Raw genomic sequence first — 26,932 nt, 5'->3', positions numbered from 1 at the left:
GTGTGTGTATATGTGTATGTATGTATGTATGTATGTATGTATGTATGCATGCATGCCTTTAATCCCTTGTTTTCAGTGAATATAAGAAGTATACATCTTTCTCGGATGAAATCTGGATGTAATTATGGGTTCGTTGTTGAAAGATTTTTCTCATGACAACCCTAACAGTTTGCATCAACGATGCATTATGAGGTGTCTATTTTATATAAAAATACTCTATTTTTGAATACCTTAATTTGGTTTATATATCATCTAGTCTTAAATCCCTTTGCAAATTTGAGAATGTTATTATTTATTATACAAAATATACTAATATATGGATTTTGCGAAATCTGGAAACACATTTTACCCCTGTACACTTAATACGCATTTAGTTCTCATTGTGATTTACTTTGTTTTCTATTTTAGGCCCCTTTTATCTTATAATAATAAAATAGTTTACGTCACACATACCCTTCGTATTTCTGGACATATACCATTATCTTCCTGACATCTTCTGAGGCATGTTCCCTTATGCAATCATATCGAATTTATAGCCACAGTAAAATAGGGATAGGGAAGAGTATCTGACATTAATTAAATTATTACCAGCACAAGAACTTAATTGTCAATTCCCAGTGGTTTTAATTCTCAGTGGATATGGAATACTAGCTGCATTTCATCTTTTGATTGAGATAAGGAGAAAGATAAATGTTGCTATATTACCATCTCTACACCTCATTTTTATTCTCTTCTGCCATTGCAAGTTGTAGATGGGGTATTTTAATTTTGCTACAATAATAGCAACAACCATGCAATTGTTTTATTCTCTAGTTCTGATGAGAAGTTTGCTAGAATACGTAATTGTGCATCCAGTATGTTGAAAAACAATGGATGGAAGCACTCCATCGGTTACGACGACGAGGGTTCCAGTTGATCCGATTCAACGGAACAGCCTGCTCTTGAAATTAACGTGTAAGTGGCTGAGCACTCCACAGACACGTGTCACAGAGAGTGACAAGGCCGGCCCTTTGAAATACAGGTACAACAGAAACAGGAAGTAAGAGTGAGAGAAAGTTGTGGTGAAAGAGTACATCAGGGATCACCACCATCCCCTGCCGGAGCCTCGTGGAGCTTTAGGTGTTTTCGCTCAATAAACACTCACAACGCCCGGTCTGGGAATCGAAACCGCGATCCTTTGACCACGAGTCCGCTGCCCTAACCACTGGGCCATTGCGCCTCCTCTGAAAAACAATATGGGCTTATTCATCTGAGGAAGGCGCTGCATTTCAAGCTGATGCAATGCTTACATTGGTCGATTAAATGGAGTCGCCGGAAACGGCCGTAACGCACTATTCCCTGGATCTTGGTTATTTATTTGCTTATTGTATACATACATAGATGCCCACAGACACATACTCATACACACACACACACATATATTCATATACACTCGCCATGATTGTCCGCTAACTCCGAAGATTTATTTTTCCCTCTATTTATTTCCTCGTCTTTCTTCATATTGAGGAGGGTAGGCGCAAAACGTAACATATTTTCTAATTTTCCCTAGCGGCAAAATAATACACCTGTTTGTTTTTATACACTTGACTTTGTCTTTTGATTTTCAGTATATTTCAATTACATATATGCATATGTATATACATGCACACCACACACAAACAAATATATATATATATATCCATTAGTATAATATATATATATATATATTATATATTATATATATATATATATTATATATATATATATATATATATATATATTATATATATATATATATATCCATTAGTATATATATATATATATACATATATATATCCATTAGTATATATATGTATATATTTATTATTATTTTACGTATTTCAGTCATTCCACCGCAGGAATGTAGGAGAGAAGACTGAAAGGGGGTGTGTCGAAGAAAACGACATCTGGTCTTATTATTAGTAGCCCATGTACTTATTCGACCGTCACTTTTGCCGAACCGCTAACTTATAGGACATAAATGTACCAGCAATAGTTGTAAATGATGAATGTTGGACACACATAGACAGGAATATATACCTACACTCACCTACCCCCCTCCTACACGCATATATATATATATATATATATATATATATATATATATATATATATATATATATATATTATATTAACTTAGAGATTAAAACACTATTCGGCAAATCCTAAATCTAATTTTTCCCTGTAAGTTTGGATTTACTCCCTAATATTATTATTATTATTACATATATATATATATATGTGGAAAATTATTTCAGTATGGCAAATTTGGGAGCGTTGACGTAATTATAAAATCTCACGATATGTGACTGCAACTGGGAACACCCTACAATACGCGCATCTCGGGAAGCCGTCGTCTGATTAACGTGAAACTTGTTTTATTCCGTTTGAATTCATATTTCAATAATACCTTACTTTATTTGTCTGTCTAGCTATTTTTAAAGGGGTTCATGATAAAAGGCGATAACTCCAGGTTTCACTTCTTAAATATGTGGAAACGATCCCACCAAAACCACATAACTCGAGAATTCGTGATTGTTTTTATTCTGTTTGTATTCATATTTTAGAGTATTCTCCTATTATGGGTCAGCTTGGCTGTAACATATTTTTTTTAAGACTCCGCCGGTTACGACGACGAGGGTCCCAGCTGATACGATCAACGGAACAGTTTGCTCGTGAAATTAACGTGCAAATGGCTGAGCATTCCACAGACACGTGTACCCTTAACGTAGTTCTCGGGGATAATCAGCGTGACACAGAGAGTGACAAGGCTGACCCTTTGAAATACAAGTACAACTCATTTTTGCCAGCTGAGTGAAATAAAGTGTCTTACTCAAGGACACAACGCGTCGCCGGGAATCCAACTCACAACCTTACGATCATGAGCCGAATGCCCTAACCACTAAGCCACGCGCCCTCACTGTAACATATTACAGACAAGCGGACACGCAAGCAAGCAATCACAGAGTTTTAGTAGTATTTAGATAAATGCCTGAGGAATTTATATTACAGGACGAATCCATTCAAAATCCAAGTACGATGTTACCTTACACTAAATGTTTATTCCCATGAATATTAAAGAAAGCTGCCTCAATATCCATTCGCACCTCTGTATACGCAGGTATATGTGTGTGCCTATCTATGTGAGATTGGGAGTGACTGTTTGCTAATATGCGTGTATATATGTATACGTGTGTGTAAGAGATTGCTTGTAGGTATACGCAGGCATATGTGTGTGTCTATCTATGTGACATTGGGAGTGACTGTTTATATTCGTGTATAAATCTATACGTGTGTGTAAAAGAGTGCTTTTAGGTATGTATATACGGTTGTTTAGCATGGCATGAAAATTACTATTGGTGTGTTTATATCCTTGTAATTTTGATGATTGTCTTAAAATGTTAAACGAAAATTCGAGAATGCTGCTAATCTGAGGTTGATTTCATAGCGTTCCCCAATCAACATGATACCATACAAAAGCGGCTGGCTAATAATTGCACAAATAACAAATGAATACAACCAAACAAACTTGTTTGGTTTCCAATTATTTTTATATCTGTGACCTAGTGAGTATTATTGTGTGTACTAACAAACAATATTTTGCACATATATATATATATATATACATGCACACACACATATATATATATATATATATATATATATATATATATATTATATATATATATATATATATATACATGCATATATATATATATTTATACATAAATGAATGTATGCATATATATGTATATGCATTCGCATATACATATATACACATATATGTGTGAGTACGCAATTCTGCATGTACGTATATGTATATTCTTTTAGTATTTTACTTGTTCCAGTCATTTGACTGCGGCCATGCTAGAGCGCACTGCCTTTTAGTCTAACAAATCGGTTCGGGACTTATTCTTTGTAAGCCTAGTACTAATTCTATGTTCTTTTTTTTCCAGAAACGCTAACGTACGTGGACAAAAACTTACCAACACCAGTTGTCAAGTGATGGTGTGATGACAAACACAGACACACAAATACATACTTACACACACACACACATACATACATATACATATAAATACATATATATATATATATATTATATATATATATATCTATATTTATATATGTATATATATATATATATATATATATATATATATATATATATATATATATATATATACATACATACGTGTGTGTTTACGTGTGTATGCAACATATTGTATAATTATAAACCAGGCAAATTTAAATCATTTCTCCGCACATTTGAAAAATTATGAACAATCTTTAAACGATTGTCGAACCTTAATATGCTCTCATCAGTGGGTACGGGCGTCATTCAGTTTCCGTCTGACAAATCTACTCACAAGGTATTGGTCGGTCCAAGGCTGTAGTAGAATTTTCTTACCCAAGATGTCGCGAAGAGGGACTGAACCCGGAAAAATGTGACTGGAAAATAAGCGTCTTACCGAACAGCCAAACTTGCATACATATATCACGTAGATGCATATACACGTATGTATGTACGTATACATACATAAGAGTGTATATATGAGTATATATGTATTTATATGCGCGCATACATAGAGAGAGTAATTATAATGATAGACAGACAGACAGGCAGACATAAAGAAAGATATATAGGTAGATAGATAGATCCATAAGTTGATTTTCACCTGTTGTTGTAGATCAGATGTGTGTCGAAATAAAGATTATTTTATCATCATCATCATTATCATCACCATCGTCGTCGAGTTCGTCATCGTCATCGTCGTCATCATCATCATCATTATCATCGCCACATATCAGGGAATATATAAAATGACAGACGATTTTAACAGTCACTTCCCAGTTACACTCTGAGTGGGATTTCAAACACTTTTTATCTTTCTATATGAGAATAGAAAGATAATTCAAAACAAATGATATCAGTAACTTCATCACGATAAATCTTGTCTAAGAAAACTAAAGAACATTTTCTATTAACACTTCTGTGAAATGGCTATCCTGTCAAATTATACGAGCGATAATAATTTCTTTCATTAAGATATCAATATCGACTATCAGAGTAAGTGGTTGTTCGTGTTTTTATTCTTGGCAATGTTGTTATTTTGTCTTCTCTCTTTATTTTTGTTCTCTTTTTTTCTGTTATATATTCCTCTTTGTTGAAGTCTATTTGCGTATCAGTAACCAAACTGCCAAAACAGCAGCTGCAAAAAATTATCCTTCTCTTTAAAGATACATCGCAATGTATTCGAAATTTGCATCTGTTTTCTCATAAACTAACAACGGAATAAATTATTAATAGTTTATAACTACTCCTCAAAAGTTTCTCTTCAATCTAGCTATTAATTAACACTATTTGATCTCGAGCAGAATCATTTACTGACAAACGCCGCGATGCTTAAATTTGAATATACAACTATAATCGAAGTAAGCTTCCTTTCGAATATGGTAATGTAATCAAGTATCCAAACAGTCTGAGAGAAATGAAAAAGACAAAATACAAATCCACCAAACAACTAAAAACAGTGTAATGTATATATTTATATTGTGAAGAAGAAACAATTTAGATTGAAACGTTTCGGACTTTGGTTTTTTTTCCGCTTCATTAAAGGTGAGAAGCTGGACCTATGATATTATCAGTAATGATATTGTTATATTCAAAACCACATGGTGAAACAAAAATATAAATCGGTATAATAGGCTTGTATGAAACGGAATTTTCGAACGAAAATAAAAGTGCAGGATAGGTACGACGATTTTTTGTGTGTGCTTATATAATGAATCATCTATGTTACCTTCTGTTTTGGAATGTAGATATGCGTGCTGCAGATATGTAGTGCTTATAAATATACGTCATTGAAAATAGTAAAGCTGCGCATAAGAGGAGGTAACCGATCTTGGAAAGCAAATGAATAAGATAAAATGTATATGACATGTATTATATAGGAAAAATGTATAATTTAGGAACCGTGGATAGACTCCCTTGCTCCGTTTACAAAATCCCTACTCACAGTACAAACAAGATTGTTTTTGTAGTAGAGTAAACATTGAGGCATAGATAAACCTTGCGCTATAGGGTAATATACGTTACAAAGGAAGGTTTTTATGGTGTTGCCTCGGACATCAAAAGCAACAGGGTAGTTACCGAATGTGTTGCCAATATACAACACACAGTAGCGTTAACTTTTGAGCTATAAATAATCTTCTCACTCTCCTCATGGATACGAATAGTGCGATAGAAAGATGAGTTTGTTCCTTTGAGCGTAAATAATTTTAGATGTTGTATTAGATTCAGCTAGGGAAAGGATACATCTATGATATCGAAATAGAATTTAGTAAGGGATGAATGATGCATGGGCTAAACGATCCGTAACTGTAGTTTATAACACAAGGAAAACACGTATTAGAGAAGATTTGAGAAGTGGCAAAATGTGATAAAAGGGAACTGAAGTTCCGGATGAGCATTCCCAGAAATAAAGCTATAGGATATCAGGCGATGGTAAAAAAATAAAAAGGAATATTGATAGAGCTTTGCATGTGAGCAGATCGATAGCCTAGTCAATAGTCAACGGGGCTTCGATATGCAGCTATGAAAGCTGTATATTGAACCAGATGGAATTATTGGTCTCCAACTCCTTTAACAATAGATTCTATTGTAGCATGTGGTAGATGAATTTACGGCGATTATAGCAGATTGGGTGAGATTTGGAGCTTAGGAGATAAGAACGAAGAAAAAGAGTGCTCGAAATGATTTATATAGAAGAGAAGTGAGGTTACAGGAATCAAAAGAATAAGCTGTTTCGAACTGTTAGATGGGAGAGTGATATTGTAATCTGGCGTCTAGGAAAGGATGGAATATGCTAGCCAAAATAATAAGGGCTTAAATGAATTCATCAAGGCAGGTGTTCATGCTACATTTGATATAAAATCTCTATAATATCTGGATACAAAATGTAAATCAGAAAGTAAGGGGTTTCAAAATGCTTTACACTAATGTTCATCAATTGGTGAGCTACACTGAATATTGTTTTGCCTGTAGTAAGATGTTTGGTTTTTTCTTCTTTTTTTTTTTTTTTAGAAGCAGAAGCATTAACAGATGGATCCGTGTTATCTAGGCAAAAAGTAGCGGGGAAAGGTTTGAACGAATGTTATACGTCGGTGAAATAATTACTTAAAGGCTAAAATATTTTCATTGGAAATGATAAATTAAAAATGTTATATACAAATTAACAGAAAACAACCATCGCCATGTTACAGAAGGGAATATTTTTGGTGTCTGTTTTGCTAGTTATGCGATGTCTACAATGAATGCTGCAGACCCCTGGTTAAACACTGGAAATTAATACAGTTGGTCGGTAGTAGGAAGGAGAGTTATAAATATTAGGAAGGTGATGGGTGTTATAGGTTTATAGTAGATTGTCAATTATTGTATAAAGAAACGCCTCTTGCCTAGGATGTGTTTAGCGAAAAGGCAATTATCTGTATTAGAAACGTAGCTCTGATAGCGCAAATACTGAACAATGATAGCAACATATAGCACTTTTGACGAAACAGTTTCTATATTCTGGGATTTTGGAAGTACCAGATTGCATAGAAAAATACAAGGTAGAATCGGCTTCAAAAGATTCTACAGATCGAAACGCAAAATTACCCATGCGAGTGAAATGACTACAAGCCTTCTGTTATATCAGAACACGTGATGGGTAGAATGACTATTAGCCTTAATCTTTGAAATCCTCTCATTGGCTAAATGCAAGTAATCTTCATTGCCCGACTCTTTCCCCGTGCAGCGTGATCTATAATTTGTGAAGAGGTAGAGTGAAGGAACATGAATGAAATCAGTTAGCAAAGAATAATGAAGCATACAAATATCATAAAAACTTGATTTGCTGTCGTATAAATGGCATCCCTTCAGCAGTGTTTGACATGAACGTATAAAAAACAGGCAAGAGTGGTTTCTGGAAGTGAATCACGTTAAAAAGTGCATCAATAGAAGTGAATAAAGGTATATTTCTTCCAGGTAGGCAAGGGTATGTATTGACATCCACGTGAAATACAACTAGGAACTTATGAGATGTAGTTCTCAAGGACGGTTAATTCGTATGTATATTATTTCAGCTTAAATTTTGATAGTTTTCGTTTCATTGATTTTTTCATTATCCTTTCGATAATAAACCAAACAATGATTAATAGGCCCGACTCGTAATTGTTTTTATAACCTACCACCACAAGTGTCTCGCGTCGCTTAAAATTGATTCGCAGTAACATATTTACACCAAATGTCAGACATGTATGTAATACACGTAACACAGATTTAAGATTGTGGGTATATTGATTTGAAGAATTATTATTAACAGAAACGAGGCATAATCAATTCTAAAAACAAAGGAATATTTAGTCTTGCTATAAAATAATATTTTGCTTTAAGCTCAAAGCCAACTGTATACGGTCGAAACGGCTGAAATGTATTTTGGCTCTTATTCAGTATCATTGTAACAATCAAGGAGCTGAGAATTAAACCAGATTATTTCTTTTTGGTCTCATCATTCGTGATAGAGCGGATATCAGATCAAAAGATGAAGTGCACTTCAATATCAGTTGCTTTAAGGTGTATTGTAACAAAGAATGCATAAAATAAAATATATACGATAGCAATGTTTTATTGTAGGTAGAGTTAGCCTTTATTTATAAGAACGACACAAGTAAATTTCAAGATTCAGCACTAACTAGGTATTGTGATATGATATACCATACATAGACACACACACACAGACACACGCACACACACGATCATCCGTGCACACACATACACACATATAAATGTCACACACATTATACATACATACACACATATATATATATATATATAATATATATATATATATATATATATATATATATATATATATATATATATATGAATAGTAAGAAGAGACAATAAAATATGTATGAACTATAATATGGTACATACATTGATACATGTGTAGGATACATGAATATATAAAGCCATACATAAATATATAACTATATATAAGCAGTATACGCCAAAATTAGTCCCCCAACTTTATGTGTTTAAATTTTGTCTATTAGTTATTTATTTATGATTGCTAGATGACATTGATTATTCGACGTGTCGAACTTTATGCGAGATTGCTGGCAGAAGCCAGGGATTCCAGACTTTTTCAGCAATTCATTTTCCCTGATGAGGCGACCTTCCTATCTTCCGGTCGCATCAACTGTCATAAGTGCTTCTATCAATTAGAAGATGACGCTGAAGTTGTTTTGGAAAGGTACGATAAATCACCTTCTTTTGTCATTTGGGCGGTGATATAATCTTCAGGAATTTGTGCATTCCATGTTCAACGAGAGGCGATGAATGGTGATCGTTATCTGCGGTTGTGTGAAAACATCATCCGGTCGTGTTTTCGATACCGTAATTCCAAAATCTCCGTGCAAGATGGATCACCTCCTAATTATGGCAATTTTCTTTCCTTTTCATAATATTTCACGTACTTTTCTGTCAAAAGCTCAAGTTGGGGCACTAATTTTGTGTGTGTGCGTGCGGGGGTGGGGTGCGTGCCTGTGTGTGTAGATCCAGTCACACTTTTTGGAAGTGATGATAGCAAGAATATGTTGCACATACGTGTCACAATGCCAAGAACAACTAATCTCAGGCTTCTTCTGCAGTGGATTATATCAACTAGACAAGCCGCTATAAACAGGCTGGATAGCCTAGTCTACCCTATGAGTTAGAGGTTGCTGATAGCACAGCACTGTTAAGAAGAGCCGCCGCAGTAAAAGACCTCGTTTTATATCAGAGTTTCCCTATCCTAAACGGGATGACTTCACCTGGGTAAAGGAATCCCATCTGCCTGTAATATATGTAACTAAATATATCAAATGTAAAATATAAAGAACGTAGGACAAAACAGCATACACATATACACATTCGACACTTAAATCAAATTCTCTGTCATACAAAGTATATCGTCTCATACAAAATGTAGACTTTTCACAATCGATCAGGAAATTTGCTAGACAGAAATACCAATCGGTAAAAGGCGGCGCGCTGGCAGAAACGTTAGCACGCCGGGCGAAATGCTAAGCAGTGTTTCGTCTGCCGCTACGTTCTGCGTTCATATCCCGCCGGGGTCGACTTTACCTTTCATCCTTTCGGGGTCGATTAAATAAGTACCAGTTACGCACTGGGGTCGATATAATCGACTTAATCCGTTTGTCTGTCCTTGTTTGTCTTCTCTGTATTTAGCCACTTGTGGGTAGCAAAGATATAGGTATTTCGTCTGCCGCTATGTTCTGAGTTCAAATTCCGCCGAGGTCGACTTCGCCTTTCCTCCTTTCGGGGTCGAATAAATAAGTACCATTTGCGCACTGGGGTTGACGTGATCGACTTAATCCATTCCTCTGTCCTTGTTTGTCCCCTCTATGTTTCATCCCTTGTGGGCAATAAAGAAATAAAAAATACCAATTGGTATGGATAAGAATTTGAACACGTGTCTCAAACGTAGATTTGGTTTAGCCTTGAATATTATCCAGAGGAATTTCCACATCCCCATTATATGCGCGATTCTGTGAATCAGCATGGACATATACACCTGCTATTCAATTTTAGAATGGTCGCATTTGAACAAGTTTTTATCACTACAAATCTGTATCTTTATGCAATAATTTTATTTCTTTCTGGGTTTCCATAAAAATAGTTTGCTAACGAATAAATTTACATCGGCATACTTAGATCCAGAGGCAATAAATTGGGAACAAACCTGATGGCAAATTGTATTATGTTTGTTCTGCTTACTTTGATGTAGCTGAAACCGTTTTTAAATGCAGATGTCATGCATATGCTACATCAAGTTCATAGTGAAATACGTATACACTGTGAAAATTAAATTATATTGAAGCAGAGTGATATGCTCCATACATTATAACACTTCAACTGGAAATGTATGTAAAAACGTGAAAACTAAACGCTCCGTTTCATACCACAAATCGATTAACATTGAACCAGCCCCGAATATTTTACATACGCAAACACACACATATTCGGAAGTATGGAGGTGCATACATTGAGTGTGTGTATGTGATGGTATACACAGCAAGTGTAATATTTTAAGCACACAATACCGTTGTGCAAATATGACGGCAGGTAATTTGTGCAGCGTTTTATTGTTTTATCACTGCTTGTATTTCACATGAACACAAGTGTATATGTGTATGTGCGCATGAGTAGATTTCTAGTTGAACGTACAAAGAAACACGCACTCACACACGCATATATACATACATACAATTATACAGACGCACACACGCACATGCGGATACACATACATCTATATATGTATATATATATATATATATATATATATATATATATATATATATATGTATATATGTATATATGTATGTATAGATATGAATATAAACACTCATACGCACACACACACCACGCATATGTATATATATCTATATATATATATATATAATATATATATATATATATATATATATATATATATATATATATATATGTAATATATATATATATATATATAGATATATATATATATATATATATTATATATATATATATATATATATATATATACATATACAAACACACGTATAAGGGGGAAGAGCTCAAATGTATACTTAAATGTTCAGCAGTGTAAACAGTGTATTTGAATAAGTTTAGAAAGATATATAGCTGTGTATATACATGCAAAATCCTAAGAGTGATATAGCGTTTCAGATTTAACATATTTTTCTGCGTTGTGTTTTTTATACAGATGACAATTGGAATTGATTTTATTTGTTTATATGTCGAGAGGCGAGGTTTCCAGATGATTCTTGTACCATTATAATTATTCTATTTCCATATTTCCATTCACGGATATTATTTTCAACCGGAGAGTTTTACACAACAAACGCATTAGATATTTCAATTTTCGCTGCACTGCATTTAACAAAAAATCTGCTAAACAGCGATTATTCCACATCATGCAATAAGATCTAGAAAAAAACAATATATGATTCTTTTTTCGTAGTGATTTCTTGAATATATTCGTCAATATACTGCAGGCAAATGTGAAAACGCTGCAGACAGAATGACAATGCCCAACGGATATTATATGCTATATATATATACACATACATACATATACATATGTATAAGTATATATGCATAATATATACGTATATATATATATATATATATATATATATATATATAATATATATATTATATATATACAGATATAGTATATAACTTATATGCATATACATATGTATAATGACACATATGTATATATATATAATATAATATATATATATATATATATATAATATATATACATATGTGTCATTATACATATGTATATGCATATAAGTTATATATATATAAGTTATATATATAAGTTATATATATATATATATATATATATTATATATAGTCTGCAGAGCTGGCAAAGGATTTTCATAAGATAATTATTTCCATATGCAATGTGGATATTCATATGCAATCGGGAAATATTTACCTATAGAAGGCGGCTTGAAATGAAATGTCGTAACCCTTTACATTTCTAGAGTACGTTGCATCATCAACTAACCAGTCCCTTTATTTAGCAGAGAAATCTAAACAAATATAAAACAAAATGTGTGAAGGGCCCGCACGCATATGCACCTAGATGCCTACAACGACATTGATATATATGTTATGAATTGTATCAAGATGACCCAATGGAATCAAGTAATGTTGTGTAAATGCTATGGACAGAGAATAGTTAAGCTCCAGCTTAAACAATCATACGAATGAGGATTTCAACGTAGTTCCTTTATTACCATGTATATACTCTTTTACTCTATTTTACTTGTTTCAGTCATTTTGACTGCGGCCATGCTGGAGCACCGCCTTTAATCGAGCAACTCGACCCCGGGACTCATTCTTCTTTGTAAGCCCAGTACTTATTCTATCGGTCTCTTTGCCCAACCGCTAAGTGATGGGGACATAAACACACCTGCATCGGATGTCAAGCGATGTTGGGAGGACAAACACAGACATACGAACTCACACACACACACACATGTATATATATATATATATATATATATATATATATATAATTAATTAATAAGGGTGCTAGAATGAGCCACATAGTGACCATTCTCTTATATTTATTTATAGATATATATATATATATATATATATATACATATACATATATACGGCGGGCTTCTTTCAGTTTCCATCTACCAAATCCACTTACAAGGCTTTGGTCGGCCCGAGGCTATAGTAGAAGAAACTTGCCCAAGTTGCCACGCAGTGGGACTGAACCCGGAACCATGTGGCTGGTAAACAAGCTACTTACCACACAGTCACTCCTGCGCCACTCCACACCAACGTTGTCATAACGTTGGCGAATGAGATATTCAAACCTCCAAGGACGTAACAGAGATATATCTTTGTAAGCAACAACAGAAAAATACTGGCTTCAAATTTTGGCACAACGCCAACAATCTTGAGGAGGAGTAACCTCAGCGTTTACATCGACCTCCCAACTCTATCAATAAATGCTCGACTGGTATTGATATTATCGACGCTGAAAAGATGAAAATAAACTTGAACTCGATAGAATTGGAACTCAGAATGTGAAGACGGCCGAAATACTACTAAGCTATTCACCCGACAAGGCAATTCTTGCGTCAGATCGTCGCTTTCACGTTAGAAAATTTGTAATATCAGCAACCTCCTACCTAGAGATGACAGGACTAAAAGACTTACTGATTAAAATGTCTTTCCATTCTATACTTTCATAAATTACAAACAACATCGGGATATCAAATAATTTTGCTTCCAACAAAACTGCATCCGTTATATGTTATCCATTTCGTCTCCCCTTATGTTTTCCATCTTACAACCTCTCCCATTCAGAGAATTTCCGTTTCTTTTAGAGTTGTCTTTCTTTTATTCTTTTGTTTTCCTTTCGTCTTAATTTATTTCCTCATTTCGTTTGAAACACTTTCGCATTTTTCTTAATCGTTTACTTTCACTTTATTACACCTTTTGCAGAAAAGGTACTTGCGGGCAAAAACAAAAAAACAAAAAACAAATCCTACTCTGATGTCCCTCACATGTATCAGACCCAAAGTTTTAATATACTTGATATTTTCATATATATATTAAAGTACGAATAGTAGGCGCAGGAGTGGCTGTGTGGTAAGTAGCTTGTTTACAAACCACATGGTTCCGGGTTCCGTTCCACTGCGTAGCACCTTGGGCAAGTGTCTTCTACTATCGCCTCGGGTCGACCAAAGTCTTGCGAGTGGATTTGGTAGACGGAAACAGAAAGAAGCCCGTCGTATATATGTATATATATGCGTGTGTGTGTTTGTGTATCTGTGTTTGTCCCCCTAGCATTGCTTGACAATCGATGCTGGTGTGTTTACGTCCCCGTTACTTAGCGGTTCGGCAAAAGAAACCGATTGAATATGTACTGGGCTTACAAAAGAATAAGTCATGGGGTCGAGTTGCTCGATTAAAGGCGGTGCTCCAGCATGGCCGCAGTCAAATGACTGAAACAAGTAAAAGAGTAAAAGAGTAAAGAGTATAGCGAATTATTGAACATTTCTGTATAGACAACTGTAGCGTAAGTTTAAATACGAGTGACACTAATATACGTAAAATATTTCACTTTGTTACTGTTCCAAGAATTTATTGTTTCAAGGGTAAAATTTTGTTGTTATATATATGATACTAATTTTTTTTTAAATGCAAAATTAACGAGCACGATGTGTGTGTATGTGTATGTGTGTGTGAGTGCGTGCGTGAGTTTTGAAACACCTGTGATTGTCTGTCTGACAACATGTCTCAGCATTCTGTAAACGAAATATATAAATCTCAGCAGAGTGTTTGAGTGTGACTTGTATTTCATATTCACTTAGAACAATGCGATAATTAAGCAAACATCTTTAATTGTCAATTGACACCAAAAATTACAATAGGAAATGGTGCTGCGAGGAAAATTTAAAACTGTGTGCAAATAAGAAATATAAATACAATTCCATTATGCAATGTCTGTCATTGTACAATAATTTAATAGATATTACCTCTCCATATTTCAATGGCTGCCGCACATTTACAAAACGTGGCTTCTCAATCTCATAATTCTAAATATACAACAGTAATTGTAATTAATGTGTCATTACAAATGCAACTTCATAGTTGCTTGTTATTACAAGCTATGGCTTACGGCACTTATACTTATCTATGTCGGCGCGAAATCGACATCTCAATATGATCATTAGCTGCTGTTCTTATTCATTAAGTATATATTTATATTTGTACATACATACACACAGTATACGTATATATATATATATATATATATATATATATATATATATATATATATATATATATATACGAGGGCATTTGAATGTAACTGTGAATATGATCATGGGGATTTTGCCGTTCAGTTCGACAAATTATATTTTGATGTACTCTACTGACGATTCGAAGATACTTATGTAAGTAAAATTACATAATTTATTAACGATGAAACAATCGTATAGAGTTAATCTATTTTTTCGTTATTTTTCATGTGTCCTGCTCGCTTACGTTGTTGGTGTGTTAAATTAATTCTTGACAACAATTCTTTGGTGGTGGATTCCCTTTGCGGATCTATATCTAGCGTTAGAGCGTCCACATAGTGGATTCTCTCTTATTGTTTTGTATTATATAGATATATATATATATATATATATATATTATATATATATATATATATATATATATATATATATATATTATATATATATATTATATATATAATTAAGGGTTCCTAAATAAGGATGCCAAGTGCTCGGAACACAAAAAGGGGAAAAATTTATCGATAGTGAAAATAAAAAACATTTACCGATAACTTTACATCTCGGACTGATATCAGTTTCTACCTCTTTCTAGCAAAACACAGAATATGTTTGCTAAGGCTGGTTTCATCAGCGAGACGCCTAAATTGAATCGAGATACGCAGCGCGTTAGACAATGTGTTGATCTCAACAACTTGCAGATCTTAACTTTTCAAATCTCTGCGCAGACGCAAAATATACCCGGCGATATAGGGCATGCCGGGAAAAAATTTTACGAATAAATCTATCAAGTAATATGCGAATATAAACAAAAGGATAATAATATAGATTACTACCATTGGCTCAGCACAAAAGACGAATTAGTCATTAGACAAAATATTATTCATATAGAAAAATATTATTCATGTAGAAATATAATTAAGGGACCCTAAATAAGGATGCCAAGTGCTGGGAACACCTATATTTCTACATGAATAATATTTTGTCTAATGACTAATTCGTATTTTGTGCTGAGCCACTGGTAGTATATACGTATATATATATATATATATATATATATATATATATATATATATATATATATAAGCATATGCATATGCGAGGTGTTTTGCGTGTCTGCGTATATACCTGTTTAGAATTTGATTGCGCTAATCACATGTATTATAAATAATTAAATATTATATTATCCTAGAAATGGTTTTAGGACAGCGACGAGAATTTGCGTTTGAAATAGTATTCAAATGTAATTTGCCTCGCATGAATGTTCAGTTCTTTTCGTTGCGAGATTCTTTATAAATTAAGTTTTAAAATTTCCAGAATAACTTTGAAATAATTTAATTCTACGATTTTCATTAAATTTTAGTGAAAAATTGTGTTTATCTTTATTAGTGAACATTTATCATTTATTGAGATTTCCCGCACGCTATGTACTTTTAAGATTAAATATTGATAATAGGAAAGCTATTTTCACTGACTGATCTGTTATATATATTGTTCAACGTATTCTTTATTATTGCTGGAAGTTATTCGTCTTAAGTTTATATCACATGAGGAAAAAAAAAACGTTTGTTAGAATGAAGTGTAGGGTGGCTTTAGAATAATTCTAGTGGTATTACACTTTCAGAATGGCAGTTGACGATTTTATTAATTATGAATATATTGATGCTGCTGAATTAAGATTTGAGTACAGCGTATTATGTGGATTTTACACTTCAAGATTTGAGTAATTTCCTTTTGGTTTCCTTAAATCTATCTTTTTCTTGGTTATTCATGTGGGTTAGTACTGATAATTAGGAAGGATGTTATAAACCATATGTCTTTCGAAATATATATATATATATATATAAATGAAAGAATGGAGTCGAACTCAACTACTTAAATATTCCTATATATATATATATATATAAGTTGCAGGATTGGCTGTGTGGTAAGTAGCTTGCTTACCATCCACATGGTTCCGGGTTCATTCCCACTTCATGGCATCTTGGGCAAGTGTCTTCTACTATAGCCTCGGACCGACCAAAGCCTTGTGACTGAAAGAAACCCGTCGTGTTTATGTATATATATATGCATGTATGTATGTGTGTATATGTTTGTGTGTCTGTGTTTGTCCCCCGAACATAGTTTGACAGCGGATGGTAGTGTGTTTACGTTACTGTAACCTAGCTGGTTGGCAATAAGGTTCGATAGAATAAGCACTATGCTTACAAAGAATAAGCCCTGGGGTCGATTTGCTCGACTAAATGCGGTGCTACAGCAAGGCCGCAGTCAAATGACTGAAGCAATTAAAAGAGCAAAAAAAAAGTGTATATATCGTCTGTATACGCAGTTAAATTAATAGTAAAGTTAACTACGTGAGTGATGCCGACTCATATGGGCGGTTTCCCGGCGTATAAATTCCTCACCCAGACGACACGCCGGTCTGTCACCGGAATACTAAATATTACCAGACGAATGGAATGGAGCAACGTTAAACGAAGTGATTTGCTTAAGAGTAAAGCGCGTCACGCGGGCCAAGAATCGAAACCGCAATCTTAAGGTCATGAGTCCAACACACCTAACCACTAAGCAACGAAATTATATTCTGTATATAAAGAGAAACAAGTAAATGTAGTCTAACTCACATATTTTTGTTTATTAAATTTTGTACGAAACGGAATTTGCTTAACAAATAATACATTTTTTCTACCCAGTATCAAACATGTAATATCGAGGAGCTAATAGGATGTGTGATCTGGAGAAAAGAAAACACCTTTAGTTGGATTAAATATTCGTGACTGAGATAAGATAATTTAAGAATGGCTGAATGTGTATACAATTTTATTTCCTTTCATTTTATTTGTAGTGTTATTGGCACATCACACAAGTAAAAACTGTAAAATACGAGTAGCTGCTGAAAACTTCTTGGCATTGAGTAAAAGAAAGTGCAGGAAGTTAAGTTTATCATGATTTTATTTAACATATACCTCTCTCAGATTCGCATATCTACTGCAGCGGTCCTTCAGTTTTTCTAAGCCCTCTCAAAGGATTCAGAAGCTTGTGACTACGACCAGTCCTATGCGTTACCCTTAAAGCAAGGCACTTTTGAGCAAACCCTCATTGTGAGATTTCTTGTTTTATTATGGTAATAAGTAAATAAAAATGTTACAGAATTAAAATGCAGGCGTGATAGGGTTGTAAGAAACAATCTTCCCATAACATGGGATCTTACACAAATGTGTTCTAATATAGTCCGGGCCATTTTGAGTAGATTTTTTAGACGAAGACGAACAGGACGTCGTGTATGTACACACACACACACTCACATATGTGTGTAGGTAATATAGTTCGCTTGAAGCAGTGTGTATTGCTTGCAAAGAATAAAAAGTTTTGAATGGTACAGCAATGCACTATAATACAAACAATGGACGATATACCTGTTGTAAGTTACTCATCCACCCACGGCGGCCAAGCTATTTACTGACTGCATAATAGCGTCCGATAGCCAATGCTTCAGACTTACCGCAGCTGATATTCATCAACGTTTGTCCATCATCGAGAACAGCATCTACTTCTCTTTCCATGACCGCGTATACAAAGAGACAACATGTCTCGCCATGGGATCACATCTCTCGGTCCTCCTAGCCATCACTTATATGAACTATCTGGAACGTCCAGCACTCAACACCTGCCGCTCATGTGCCTTCTTTACCAGGTATGTAGATGACATCCTTATACACAAATCCTCCAGTTAAGAGGCTGACAGAATAATCACGATGTTCAATAACTTGAACATGAACATAAAGTTCACTATAGAACATACCGACATCACTGGATCCCTATCACTACTTGAAGAAGGGGAAATCTACACCGAGTTGTACAGGAAAGCAGCCAATAGTGATATGTTTTTCCAATGCAATTCAGCATTTCCAGTCGGTGCCAAAACAGGTTACGCCAAAAATAAACTTGCACGCATCCAGGTTAAGGGCAGCAGAACGGAGGACAAAGTAACCCAAACTACACGCTTCCTATAGATATTGAAAACCAACGGGTACCCTAGATCCATTGTAAATCGGCTTAAGTAACCAAGACAATCAACACGCCAAACACATAGAAAACCCAGCAACATATGCTTCCTTAAAATACCACATTTTAGCGAGAGGATGACCACATCCATACCAAGAGCCATAACAAGAGAAGGTCTAGACATACAACTAGCCTACTCTGGCCCCTCTGTGAGAGGGCACCTCGCAAAGAAACGAAGAAGGGACAACAATCAATGTACAATAACGAACTGTCACACCCGTGACACAGATTTCTGCCAACGGGTAAATGGTGTTTCTAGAATACAACGTAACAAATGCAACAAGTTCTATATGGGTAGCACGACAAGGCCGTTACACGTCCGCATCAAAGAAAATCTGAACGCGAGAGTATCCTCCTTCAGAAAACATCTAGACAGATGCCGGAACACCTACAAAACCATAACAGTCACAATTGAGGCCAATGAAAGAAATTTGGGTTATTTAAGAATTAAGGAAGTTTGAGTAATACACAGACTAGGGCCCCAAATTAACAACAGGCTAGAGGTTGGTAATCATTATATTATTTAGCTACATCTGGATGCGTGTATTTTTGATAATATGCTCATCTGTAGTTCATAACAAAAAAGAGAAAAAAAGGAGGTAAAAAGAGAATGCAGATATGATGCATAAATTAGTGGCAGCGCTACGGATATGCCAACACACAGGAAATTGAATCATGGCCGACTCATGATGATTTCCGGAAGGAACTTCGTGAGACCACTGCTGAGACGCTTCCAAAGAAAAAAGAAAAGCCGTTGGAAAACCGATTTTAGCAGCGACTCCATCTAAGTATATCTGAAGAAAGAATTTTATTCCGAAATACCATATCAGACTATGGATGACTAAATTATAACTATATAGCACACATTGTTTGTATTATAGTGCATTGTTGTACCATTCCAAGTGTCTGTGTGTATGTCTTTGTGTCTGTTTTTGTCCGCCTCCACCTCTTGACAACTGGTACTGGTGAGTTGATGTCCCCTTAATTCAGCGGTAAGGCAGAAGATACCGATACAATGAGTACTGGACTAAAAAGGAATTAGTGCTTGGGTCGAATTGTTCTACAAAGTCCCATTATGGACACAGTCTATGAAATGAGTTGAGGATAAATGCTAAGTGATGAACGGCGCCATATTTAATTTTAGGCTTTACTACGTTTTGTGATTGGGATGTAAAAAAAGTTGCATTTTTCTCTGCAAATTAATCATTGCCTATTTCTGCACGGTTATAATTTTAAAATGTCCGATTATTTTTTAACATATGATCAATTTGGGGTCTAAGTAAATGGTCCCTATTATGTTTTTGATCTGCTTCCGTTTTATCTATGATTTGTGAATTTGAATAACAAGAAAATGTGCTTAGCTATTCGCAGAATGTCCTTCCTCATTCCAATCAAACTACAACCACATTCAAAGCCATGCATATATTCCAACGTGTGTCTCTATATGTGCATTGTGTATCATTAAATACATACATAAATGTGTTGTTGAGTGTATGCGTGTGTGTATATGATTGTCTCTATGTCTATGTATGCATGCGTGTGTATGTGTGCCTCTCCGTGTGTGTTCGCGAGTGTGTTTTTGCGTGAAGGTGCATGCGTGTATATATGTATGTATGTATGTGTGCATGTATGTATGTGTTCATGTGTGAGTACGTAGTTTCGGAAGTGCATTAGTTGATGGAAAAAACAGAAATTTCGAACGATCACAAACGGGGCACTTTCATGTTGATTTGTTTTTTTTCTGTTACAAGAATTTTCGTAAACAGAATTGAAGATTGCTTTATTTCAAAAGAGAAATTTGCATAAAGTTCAAACCAACATTCTTTTGAAGTTTAACACTGCATTATAATAAACAACACAGTTCGGTAAATTAACAATTTTTTGTTGTACTTGTTTCTTTGTGTAATATAATATTAAAGCTTTACCCGATTAGCTACATCACTAAAGTAATGTTTGGAACAAACCCACAATTTAGGGCACCGTTTGTAGCTGATTTAACTAATGCCAATTTCTAAATGCATCATTATCGTTTCATATCGATCGACATAATGAAAGGTTCATCGAACTCGTTGACATGTTAGATATCACAACGCATATTTCCGTAAAAGAATAAACTAGTTATTTTTCATAAACTTATATAATAAATATACTGGGAATAACTGATTTATACTTCTCATGCATTATATAATTATTGAAAATAAAGGGAAAGTATTTTATCTATGATTACGCTTTGTACACATAATAGAAAAAGTAGAACTGAAAGTGTGACATATTTGGCTGAGGTTATTACATAATCTGTTACACCGCGTTATTCTAAATGGTAAAAAGTGAATCATTGTAAAAATAATTTCAACTCTGGATATGTAACCTGGTGTTTGATACGGGGGTGGCATTAGTCGGTTACTGTGCTAAAGAGCTAAGTATGGATCACGATAGACTCATCTTCCTGGTATTTGACATCAGAATGAAAAGACAGACGAAACATTTTGTCGGGTGTCCTAATGATGCAACCGGTTCTTTGATTTATGCTATATATAAATAACTATGCTCCATGTATGTTGCAAAGTGAAAAACATACTTTGAAAATGGCTGTAATCGCCCGAAACGAGAATTCCTTAGACTGACTGCTCATTTTCGGCTATATCCGTTGTCATCTTCGTTCGGCTGATTCCGGGCTAACTCGCCTATGAGAGTATGCATATTCACTATGAAAATCTATGAACGAATTAGAAGATCACTATTGTGCGTATAATATTAATAAAAAAATGTTTGCAACGTTATACCATGAAGGATATATATATATATATATAATATATATATATATATATATATATGTACTGTATGTATGTATGTATATATATATATATATATATTATATATATATATATATATATGTGTGTGTGTGTATATATATATATATATATGCATGTATGTATGTATATATGTATATATACATAAATATATATAAATATGTATATATGTATATATATATGTATATATATATATATATATATATATATATATATATATATATATATATATATATATATATATATATATATATATATAAATGGATATTTAACCATTTTCTGATGGTGACATATAAGTGGCTGAAGCACATATTTTAAAGCAATTACGCAAGATAAAGTATCTGGTTTTCAGTGTATTCAATCTTTATATATTCTTCTGAATTGCTAATTGCCTAAGACAGGAAATTAAACCATAATTTTTGAAAACATTGAAACTAAGTAAAAATAATTTATAGTGTTTGCTACTAATTTTTCTTGAATATTTTTGTTAATAATTTAGTCATATATTCCTAATTCATGCTTGTTTGATATAAATATTTTTGATAATTATAATGTCGTAATATCTACAAGTTATTCACATCCCCGAAGTATTAATTATATATTTATAAATCAAGTAATAACGTAAATCAAAGCAGTAAATACGTAAAGATACTGACTTACCTGAAGTCAATGGCTTGGTGATTTTGAATATGAAGATGAAAACACGAAGCTTAACAAAGGACAAACAATGACTTCAACTTCTGTTCCAAGGCCGGCTTATTTTGGGCAATGGTGTGATTCAGTTGTATAGAGCTCAGATCTTACTTGCTTTATTGACACGTAATGATAAAAGTAGAATTTGACGTCGGTGGAATGTAAAGGAAGCCTATATGATACCAGAGAAAATGGAAAAATAAACTTTCAAAAACTCTATCGTATCACAGATCTACAGTTTTGATATAATTACGAATGAAAAAAAATACGAGGAAACCTATTTGCTGGCGGTTACATTTAGATTCTCGGTCTCAGTGAAGGAAATTGATAACGAGTCTGATACGCCACGGTTCTATAGAAGAGTGCTGTAAACGCTTTCCTTTCACATTTACATTTAATCAAGGCATTCAAACCAAAATTAACGAATAACATTCTTAAGAATTTACGCTATGAGCCAAATAAAAGCTGACAGAAAATAAACAAATCTGCGCACTCATGGCACTCATTGGCTATCAGAATTTAGGGAAAAATATACAAATTGCAATTTCATTACGGTTTATGCAAAAGACGAAGTATATTGACAGATATAAACAAAGAAAACAAAACAGCAACGCCCGAAATATTGAATTGGTATCAATTCCAATATATTCCCAAGACATTCTTTTATTCTTTTATTTGTTTCGGTGATTTGACTGCGGCCATGCTGGAACACCGCCTTGTAGTCGAAGAAATTGTCCTCAGGACTTGTTCTTTGTAAATCTGTTACTTGTTTTATCGGTTTCTTTTGCCGAACCGCTACGTTACAGGAACGCAAACGCACCAACATCGGTTGTCAAACGATAGTGAAGGAGGGACAAAGACAGACAGACAGACACACACACATGCACACACAAACACACACACACACACACACACACACACACACACACCACACACACACACACACACACACACACACATATATATATATATATATATATATATATATATATATATATATATATATATGACATATACAAATATAAATATAGATATGAGACGGGCTTCTTTCAGTTTCCATCAACGAAACGCACTCGCTAAATTTTGGTCTGCCGAAGATATAGTAAATGACCTCTGCCTAAGATGCCACGCAGTGAGACTGAACCCAGAAATATGTGGTTGGGAAGCAATCGGCTTAGCACACCGCCACGCTTGCGCCTTTGTGCCTATTCATGAACTATCTAAAGAGATGTGTCAACTTATACAGCTTATGTAAGTTAGTATTTCTACTTATTAGGATACTATAATATCGTATAAAGTGTCCACACATTTGCACATTCACCGCCATGACATGGAATGGAATATTGTAAGTCTGTTGCCGAAGGGAAGAGTATCATATTTCCAGGCATCGAGAATAGCTTGTATTCAAACTTTTACTACTCAATCTCAAAAGACGTTTAAGGTTGCGTAAAGTTTGGTTAATTTTACGGAATCAAAAGCACTATATACGATAAAATTCAGTATGTTATATGACTCTGATCGAAGGCTTGAAGCCTACTGAAGGAGTGTGTGACTCATTGTATCGCGGATACGTTTCGGCATGTTAGACCTAGACAAGCGTTCAATACGTTCGTTGATATGTAAGAGGAACATGAATGGACGAATTGTTACATTTTCAATGATATCACAAAGTTAAAACTCACTGAAGGTTGTTATGTCAAAGTGAAACTGCATATTAAAAGATCAATGCACTTTGATGTATATTTTAATTCTCGTGTGGGAATTTAGTGAAAAACGTTTTCAAATATTTTGCATATCAAATTTAAAATATTTGCCTTATAGTAGAACCGAAAACCATTAAATGTACACTTTTTAGCCTTTATGTGTAAGTGAATGTCATATTATTTTCGAAATGAAATTTAGTCACAAATACGTTGGATGTGCTCTAACCGCAAATAATTTATCGCATCCCATTAAAACCGCAAATAGTTATTGCAGTAAATTTTAACTGTAAGTCAAAACCCCAAATGGAATTGGCAATATGTTCTATTACAGACTTAATGCAATAACCAAATAGATATTTGTGGAGAAACTTTGCATAATTTTTCGCTGTATTCAGTAACATCACATACATAAATAAATTTAATGTACAAGTTGATTTACGGTTATAAGCATCAACCATAATTCCAAAATATAAGATTTCCAATAACCAGAATCATGTTTGTGAAAACTACTAATTTAAAATGATTTTGGCATAAAGCTGAAGCTTCCGAACCACACACTATCAAACAAAATACTAAGTAAATTAGAAGAAAAATATATTTTATGCTTTTTGTGGTGCGGTTATAGAAAATCTATTTTCATATAATTATTGCATCCTGGAATTATTCTCCAGGTATTTTATATTCCATAAATAACAACACAAATTCGTCTGATAAATTTTACGCTATTGAATATCTACCTATACTCACACGCATCATATGCATTTGGTTGTTAATATTTCGCCAGAGGTTAACGCTAATATCTACAATTTCTGGATAAAAAAAGTTCCTCTAATTCAATCTCATAATTCACTCATTCTACGACATTCTATCTCCATATCCACTATGCCAATTATTTGTTCACTCCAAAAATTGAGATTAATTGCGTTGCTATTTCTAGGAAATGCAGTAATATAGTGGAGACCCTACACATTCGTTTTGCGATAGGATATGACATGAACTATGTCCGTGCACCATGCAAGCGAAGTAATATTAAACAAAGAGAACATATCCGATTAATAATCTAAGTCTAAAATAGCATAATAGGATGAAGAATAAACACATTGCTTGACCGATGATATATAAATTTTAGTACGTGTTTCTATTCAAATTAAGGGTAGTTCACATTCATAACATAAAATATAGTTATAAAACAAAAGAATACGTACATATTCTAAAATAAACCTCAATTTGATAATGATTTATAATATGAAAAATATCTACATTATTGTTATAATATTAAACGTGTCTACCTTGTTTTTAAAAGGGATGAATGCAGGTTCATACCTTTGTTGTTACACGTTTAGTATTTGTTTAATTATTTTCGGAACGGAAAATGTGAAACACATCCATGCAAATATGAATTAGTTAAAAAAAAAACGGCCAGTAGGACAAGGGAAATATTATGGCAGGTTTCGTTCCTTCTTGTCTTTGAGGAGGCACCTTAGCTCTGCTAAAGCTACCATCGTGTTTGATGTTTGAAGGAGTGGTCCAGGTCCACTTTCGCGGCCGGCTCGTCGGTTGCAATGTCTTTCTAAGCTTCTAATGTCCCTCAAGTTAATCCCTTTTTATCATTGAACTGTTTCTTATCTAATTGTTGTTAAAAACACAGGTAATGGAACATCAGTGATGAAAGCATTTGTTATGATGGCATTGACGGAGGCAATTGTCAACATCCAATTGTGTTTTGCACACAGGGCAAAACACAATTGGATGTTGACAATTGCCTCCGTCAATGACATAATAACAAATGCTTTCATCCAGTTTGTGTAAGCTTCGCAAGCCGACAGTAAAGCTTTCAGCGTCTAGTAACCGGGTCCTTGCCTTCTAAACACACATGGGTCGTATTTACAGATCCAAAATTTCTGGTCTGTGTAGCAGAGCAGTTTGAAAAGTGGACAATATATGACCTGGTGTGATTCGTCGATTTCCATATTGGCACATCCGGGAAATCCAATTGTTACCTGTCACATAGGCTGGAAATGTCTGAGCAGTTTTGTGAGGATTTTACTACCCTCTCTTCTATTCGCTTGCCCCACACACTGAAATATGACTATGACGGCGTTCCAGTAGTCCAATAACACTAAACGTCGGGGCGTTCTTAGGCAAATCTCAAGGTTTCTGAAAAAGTTCAACAGTTCTCCTTCTGTCACAGCATGAATAGCCATCAGTCTGACGGCGCCTATGTCAATACTGCTCAAATCCAAGACCACGAAC

General features: G+C 34.2%; 1 long non-coding RNA gene across 1 annotated transcript; it reads left to right on the top strand.

The window, feature by feature from the left end:
* The first annotated feature begins 422 nt into the window (after positions 1–422).
* LOC118767198 lies at positions 423–18,825 on the top strand. Its single transcript, XR_005003102.1, has 3 exons — positions 423–436; positions 4,609–4,613; positions 18,726–18,825. It is a non-coding gene; the product is annotated as an uncharacterized LOC118767198 (long non-coding RNA).
* The last annotated feature ends 8,107 nt before the right edge of the window (positions 18,826–26,932 follow it).

The sequence above is a fragment of the Octopus sinensis genome, linkage group LG19 (assembly GCF_006345805.1).
Source record: "Octopus sinensis linkage group LG19, ASM634580v1, whole genome shotgun sequence".
NCBI classification, from domain to species: Eukaryota; Metazoa; Mollusca; class Cephalopoda; order Octopoda; family Octopodidae; genus Octopus; species Octopus sinensis.
Note: the sequence above shows the minus strand (reverse complement) of the source record. Positions and strands in the feature narration are given on the sequence as shown.